Source organism: Parasteatoda tepidariorum, chromosome 9 (assembly GCF_043381705.1).
Source record: "Parasteatoda tepidariorum isolate YZ-2023 chromosome 9, CAS_Ptep_4.0, whole genome shotgun sequence".
Classification (NCBI taxonomy): domain Eukaryota; kingdom Metazoa; phylum Arthropoda; class Arachnida; order Araneae; family Theridiidae; genus Parasteatoda; species Parasteatoda tepidariorum.
In genome coordinates this window covers 45,359,422-45,367,905 of record NC_092212.1, presented here as the reverse complement: position 1 = coordinate 45,367,905, position 8,484 = coordinate 45,359,422, and positions in this window count along the sequence as shown.

Sequence of the window (8,484 nt, the reverse complement as noted above, 5' to 3'; positions counted from 1 at the left end):
AAAACTAGCTCTGAAAATGAACTCATGGGCAATAATTAACTTAATAAAAAATGTCTCCTTATAGGAACTTAAGCCATTTTTTTTTGTTAAATGATAAGGTAAACAGAGCTTTATATTTTTTTTTAGAGACTTCAGTTGACTATAATGACCTGCAAATTATAAAAAGTTGTCCCAATACACAGTACATTAAAACTCACAGAAATATCTGTATATTTAGATATACACACCTGGCGTCAAAAAGTTAAGCATAAATTGTATGTATATTTAATATATATATATATANCACGATTCTGAAACATATATATATATATACATATATATATAATAAATACAAGAAAACATGAAGAAAGTTAAGAAAAACAATAAGTATCATTTATTGCGCATAAGCTGCAAGTAAACAGAACTCATTAGATAAGTTCAAAATGAAGATAAAACAAAGAAAAATTATAGACATATGAAAAAAGGGGGGAAAATAATAAGTAAAAAATAACAAACAACAGTTTAAAAAAAAAGAAAAAAAGGGTGAAAATTTATTCAAAAAAACCGGAAAAAAAAGATATAATCTTTTCATCAGCCCACACGATTATATCCGCAAAAAAAGAGTGTTATACCCGCATAAAAGAGTGTTATACCCGCAAAAAAGAGTGTTATACCATAATTATACCCGCACTCTTTTTTGAGGATATAATCGTGTGGGCTGATGAAAAGATTATATCTTTTTTTTCCGGTTTTTTTAAATAAATTTTCACCTTTTTTTTTTTTTTAAACTGTTGTTTGTTACTTTTTTACTTATTATTTTCCCCCCTTTTTTCATATGTCTATAATTTTTCTTTGTTTTATCTCCCCTTTAAACTTATATCTATCTAACTATATATATATATATATATGTTGAGAGGTTTTGATGATCTTCTTTTCTGCAAACTCCAGTGCTGATGCTTTAAACTCCTGATTAGACGAGCCCGTTTATGCGCAGGCGTGAGAATAGGAATCTAAATGGTTGGTCCTCTGACATACAGATAAGCATGAAGATAAAAAGTTTTCTTCGAAACTCGTATTCCCGAGCAAGTTGAACAGTCCCTCTGAAGTCGCACATTCATTGAGCAATATCAGTCTTCACAAATGATTGTTCCCTTACGAAAAAATCGAGGTATAAATGAGGTAATTTTCAAAGGTATAAAAGAGATTGTTATTTAAATACATCGTTAGGTGGAAAAGGGTGCATATGAATATCTCAAAATTAACCTCAAATATACCACCAGAGGTATATTTGCATCAACCTAAGGTGTTTAATTTTACATCTGTAACGAGGTAGATATTTACTACTTGAAGGTGTTTCATTTTCAACCTTAGGTTATTACTTATCAACCTGAAGTATATTTTTTAACATTTGTGGAAGTATTTATTCAACAATCTAAAGTGTTTAATTTAACACTTCAGGTTATTATAAATCTACCTCAGGTGTATTTTTTGACAGTTGGAAAGATAATTTTTTACTAACGGGAGGTGTATTATGTTCGACCTCAGGTAATTATTTTTCATCCTCAAGTATCTAATTTTATGCTTGTATAAGTATTTACTATTTATCAACATATAGTGTGTCGTTTTACACTTCAGGTTATTATAAATCAACCTCAAGTGTATTTTTCGACCTTTGGATAGCTTGATTTTTATGAACGTGAGGTGCTCAATGTTCTACTTTAGGTTGTTGTTTTTCAACCTCAGGTATAGATTTATATAGTTGTTGAAGTATTTATTTATTTACCTAAAGTGTGCCATTTTACACTTCTGGTTGTTATAAATCATCCTCAAGTGTATTTTTTGATACTTGGAAAGGTTATTTTTTATAAACGTCATGTGTTCTGTGTTCTACCTTAGGTTATTATTTCGTAACCTCAAGTATATATTTTCGTATTTTTAGGAGTATTAATTTATCATCCTAAGATGCGACATTTTACACTTCTGGCTTATATAGCTCAACCTAAAGCTGTTTTTTTTTAATACTTACGCCACATAACACCTCATTCCCAAACGTGAGGTGTTATGTGGCCGACCTAGTTTATTAATTTGTAACCTCGCTATATAAAGAATGTAATATATACAAAGATATTATACATATTATATGAAGAAAAATGTATATCATTACATATTTTCACTCGTAGAGATCTTCAATTATCAACCTGAAGTTTTTAATATTAAACCTTCGGCAATAATTGCTTCTTTTGTTTAGCTATAAAAGAAAGTTTCAAATGCGTAATTCTTCTGTAATTTTGATAGATTGAATTAAATCATCTTGAAATAACACTTAGACGAATTCTGCAATTAGAAAAAATAATTGAAAAAATAATATAAAAATTGCATCCGCTAAAAACAATTAGTAGTTATGGATTTTTATTATTCCCGGAAAAAAACTAAAAAATGAAATTTATTGTCACCAGTTTTTACTGCAGTGCGCTGCCAAGAAGTGAAAATCTAGCGTGACCCACTGGTGGGTCATCTCGGCGTGAACGTGTTAAACAACCTCAAAATAAGCTTAGGTATAAATAAAAGGACTTCATACCCCTCAATAAACACCTCATTCTTTTTAGTTGAAAAAAGGTAAGTATTTTTATACCTCATAAATGCCTCTTTTGCTGCAAGTATCAGAAAATCAACCTTGTATACCTTAGAAATCCCCTCATCAGTTTGATTGATATGAAGTGAATTTAAACCAACCTCAAAATAAGCTTAGGTATAAATAAAATGATTTCATGCACCTCAGTAAATACCTCACTCTCTTTAGTTGAAATGAGGTACATTTTTTTTATACCTCAAAAATACCTTTTTTGTTAAAAGTATCAAAAAAACAACCTGTATACCTTGAAAATCACCTCATTAGCCTAATTGATTTGAAGTGAAAATTAAACAACCTCAAAATGAGCAGAGGTGTATGCAAAACAACCTCATACACCTCAATTACAACCTTTACCAGGTATACTTTTTATTGTAGTTTTCTTAGCAACCTCAAATATACCTTATATATACCTCAAAACAACTTCAATTGTACATTAATTTTTTCGTAATAAATATTACCTTACTTAGCAGTAAATATCTGTCTTGAACTGATCGTAGGCTATCATTTCCTGTACTTTGTAAACCTCTGCCACTGTCTGACCACGCGCTAAGGAACCTCTGACCACGCGCTAAGGAACATTCTGAATTCGAGACATTTCGGCGAAAAATAGGTTATATTCCAGTATTTTTTTTACTTTTCATTTTAAAACAGTCATTGAACAGCCGACCCAATTTTGGGGTTTACAACCACTAATGGTCAACTCCATATCCTTGTAATTTCGAACCTAACCCAGAAGACAAGGAAACTCTTGGATCAAATATTGGGAGAAATTTGCCTTCGTGAAGGACTTTTTGATTGAAATAACCCGCATTTGCTTTACATGGAAAGGAAGACAACAAGAACCTCCCACGGTTAGCCTGACTGCAAGAGGACTCTAGCCGATGATTCGTCTACCACTGAGGATATTTCCCGTTAGAACTGAAAAAATAATTAAAATTTTATTAACTTCCAGAAAAGCTGGAACTCCGAAAATAAATTTTGCTAATTTCATTAACAAAAAATAATAATTTCAGAAAGTTAAATTTGATGTCTGTAATTGCAATCGTGCAGTCTGCAGAGCGGGCCACATGGTACTTTTAACTACAAGTTAAACAGTTATTAATTATCGGAAAGTTAATTTTTTTTCCATCTTTCTCTCTGTATATTTTTTTCACAAAGATTCGTAATTTCTAGATTTTAAGTCATATACAATAATTCTCAAGCAGCAAAACAAAATGTAGCGTTAAGTTGACACCAAAAACAGCGATGGCAGCTGCTATTACGCTTTTTAATATGCAGAGAGAATTGAAAATAAAATATGATACTACATTGTTCACTAAAGTAAAATAATTTTATTTTAGCTTCACTTGAATTTATTTCTCATAAAAATTGAAACAGGGTCATCATGTGATAAAATTAATCGAAAATGTATTTTATACATTGGGCTTTCTATAAAATTTTAAAATGTATTATTGTTTCTTATTTTACCAAGAAGCTTCTGTCATTCACAAAATGCCTATGTATTATATAGAATATCGAACTATTAAGACTGAGTCCTAGAACTTGAAGATCCAATCATTAGATCATTGGAGTAAAGTTATTCAGGGTGATCAGTTTATTTATTTGTTTTGTAAAATCTTTTTTAATCATAGCAAAATTAGGGCACTAATTTTATTATTCCATTAACATGGTGTTTCGAAGCTCTGTAGCCAAAAAAATAAAAAGAAGCCACAGTTTAAATGCCTTACATTTAGGCACCGTCACAGAACAAAGTTACGTTAATCAACTGAAGTTTGCCTACACCTATACAAAGTAATGATTTAAAACTACATTTATCATTTCACAGTAAAGATTTATCTGGGTTTAAGAACGGACAAATAACTTGACAATTTTAATAGTTATTTATGAAACTTTTTATGGTGACATTTCTCTTCCTATGAAAAAATTATCAAAATCACTGCCTTATTCTCAGTTTTCAAATGTTTACAAGCCCATATAATGCAGCATTGAAGTAAGTTTTTAAGTATTAAAAAATTGGAAAACGCTTTTCATTTTCAGAAAGTTGTGATGGTTTCTCTCGAAATTAACGTTTTGCGCCATTTTTAGAATAAACATAGACAACACTGGCATAACTTGATTTAACAGTCATGAGTAACTGTTGCGATTTCACAGAAGTTATGGAAATAGCACATTATTCGCAAAAAAGCATGATTTCATACGGCGACGAAACCTTCGAAAAACAGATTATTTCCTTTTTTTTTATGAACTCGAGAAAAAGTAACGCCTACTTTCTTACCACAGCTTTACGCGGAATTACGAACATCGCTTGATAAAGGAAATCCTGTCTAAGTCGACACCTAAATTTTATGAAATTCCATTTTCTTCAATTAAATTAAATTCTACAAAGACGAAAACTTGCGACATTTTAAAAAGAATTTAAGATTTAGGGTTATTACTCGAAAAGCACATCCTGCTAACTGCGGTTGCTAGAACTCAGAACTGAGTTCGCAGTTCCTTTCGAATTGCTCAAACAAAACCTAAAATGGTATAAAACTGCTCATGAAAAACATGAACTTAAAAAGCGTTGTCCCTCCTTCATTCCTCGTTATTATAAGGTTAATATATGATATGGTATTAAAAACATGATTTTATAAAATAGTGCAGAAAATTAGATAAAACTACGGAAAGTTAGAAGTGGTGCAGTGCCTGTAAGGCCACCTCCGTAAATTATAGATTAAATACTGAATCAAAGACCTGTGTTATTTAAAATTAGTCGAATTAGTTAAATTAGTTGTTAGTTATTAATTAGAATAATGGAAAAAGAAAAGAGAGAAAGGACAACAAAAATGATCGGATTTTCAAGTTCTACAACTCAGTCTTAATGGTCTGAGCGGATGACCTCAAATATGTTAATTAATTAGCACAGACGATATTTCAAATTAAGAAATCAGTTACAAAATCGTGCGTTCTCCGAATAAACATACCTTTTTTTTTTAATGATTCAGATTACTCACCCCTAAGAGATAGGGGATAGCCACAATTTAAGAAATATGGTTCCCATAGTTTGACCAGGAAAACGGTTTAAAGTTAAACCCCTTCATGTTAATTTTATTTGAGTATTTCTCCATATCTCGAGAACTTCTTAAACGAATTAAAAAGTTCTTGCATACAATTATAGAACTTGTTTGTCTAAAGATTTTTCCATGCAAATTGTCACATTAAGTAAATATTGATAATTCAATTTAATTGAAAAGTATTTTATATATTTTAAAAGTCGCATTTTTAAAATTCGATTTCTCATTAACTATTCGTTTGACTTAGTTTGAATTTTGGATTTTGCCTTTTAAAATTGAATTCTGTAAAAAAAAATATCATAAATTTGTATACTATACATTTCCCAATTTTTCCGACCATTATTAAAAAAAAAGTAATAAAAAATATTTACTGAAAGTTATATTCTACATGTAAATTATCTTTGGATAAGCTACTTTTATAATTGTGTGCAAAAATTTTTCGATTCGCTTAAGAAGCTCTCGAGATATGGAGAAATGCTCAAAAAGTAAAATTAATATTAAGGGACTCAAAGTTTGGACTACTCTTCTGACCAAACAATGGGAGCCAAACTTTGGGAGGATTTATTTGAAAAAAATGTTTTAATTAAATAATTTAAGTTTCAAATAGACATTGAATGTTTAATAGCTTTAAATTTGTGTTTTTTTATTTTCATTGTAAAGTTCAATTTATTTTCTTTTATAAATTCAGCTAACTTCATCTTCAAGAAAATTTATTATGAAGAAACTGTTTGTTTTCAAATGCAGAATCTCGGAACCGATTTGATTTTGTGTAAGGCTACTGGCTACTGATCAAATGGAAATTGTACACTTTGATGGAAAGTTGGGAGTTCTAAGTTTGATCTTTACAGCCAATGAAACAACCAGTGTGGTTATTCAGCAAGGTCCAGTTTAAATCTGCCATGGCGGAAAGTCCTCATGCTGATTGCGGAGTTGAAGTTTGAAGAAAGAGGGAAACCTGTGAGATTCATCCCTATTTTGTGTTTTTGTGTGGTACACACATTATTAACTGTTCCGGAACGTTTCATAAAAACTTTCTTAAAAGGATTTAATGACTGCTTGGAAATATATTTTCAAATATATGAAGATTTGCAATTGGAGGAATAAACTCAAACTGTATCAAATAGTTTTAAAGTCATAAAAAATAAATTATTTAATTTAATAATAGTTATATTTTTAACTTGTTTTACCAAATTTATTTATTATTGTTTTACCGAAAGGTTATCGACACTAATTTTAACAATGAAGGTAATGTATTGCATTTGAATAAAGTTTAATTTTTAGTGTAATTTGTTTTTAAATAAAATTATTATGCTGTGAAATTGTTGTAATGTTTATTATGAATTTTTTTTCTTCTTAATTACAACTTTTTAATAAATCTTCAATATTTTAAAAAATTTAATTTGTCAGGTATGATATTTGCATTGAAAAAATTTTATAAAATATAACGTTCTGTATAGAAGAATCTTTATAGTATATAGTGCTTAAGTGTCATGAAAACAGTTGAATGCATTTAAAATTTGTCTATTTTTAATTCTTCAGTATGATATCGGAAGCAATTTTCTTTTAACGCAAGTCTATCTCAAACTTGTGAGTATTTTTATTATCAACATTGTGTTTATTATTTTAATTCTGATATTATCGCAAGATAATATCAGAAAATAAAAAATCTGACAATATATAGCATCAAAACTAATAAATAAGTTCAGAAATAAAGTTTCGTAAGTATTTTCTCTATATAATTTCAGTCAAAGAATGGTGAAATATGAGGATTAATAATAAAAAACTTTAATGGAGTTCAAGTATTTATCTCACTCAATAAAATTTTTCATTTCGGTGTCGGTTAGGCACCCAAGGCACCTTTTTAACTGTCTGAAATTTTTTCGGAACAAAACGTTTAACTCAATTTACAATGTTAAATAAATATTGTTAAAATGTATTTTTAGATAAACAGTATGGATGGTTATGCCTACTTTGTTCTGTAACAAGACTGACACACAGTAAAGTAATTGTTGCGTGTGCATTGATAGCTTAGTAGAAAATTTTCTTGTTTTAAACTACTGTTGAAACTTAATTGGAATTGAATAAACTTTTAAAAGTAACGCACACTAACTACATGAAACTTGGTGAAGATCCGTTCTTCAGGCTAGGAGCTTATGACAGTGAAACGTTGATATTAATAGGCGATCAAATGAAGGTTCTATTCTATTCTATTCTATTCTATTATCTACTCTATTAACAAGAACACCAGAACTAGTCTTGTTCCTATGTTATAAGTAATATGTAATGCAATTATTTTATTTTATAACTGTCGTTGAACAGCAGAACAAATTTTGAATGTAAGGTGACCAATGTTCAACTCCGTAATCTTGTAATTTTAAACCCAACCCAGAAGAGGAGAAAACTCCTGATCAGTAGAAACTGAGGTATGATTTATTAGTAATAATAAAAACTCTTTCTTTTTTCATAAGACTTTGCAGTCAATATAGGTAAAAAAATTAAAGTTAGAGAATATGAAATTTATCTGTCTTTATAAAAGAAAAATCCTTTTGTAATTATCAATTGCAAAACGAAAAAAAAAAATTAAGCTAAAATGCAACTTAGACTTGGGTAGTCATGACCGAAAAAATTTATAACAGTGGTAAAAATGCTTTCATTTCACGTTTTTTCTGTAATTAAGCTGACGAAGCATATTTCTCTTGATTTAGAAGCAAATGTATCTTGCAATATAGGAATTCTTAAAATCAAATTTTTTCTACATTTTGTTTTTACTTTATTTTTTAAAAAAAACTTTTTCCGGCTTTGGCCGCCCTGTAAATAAAA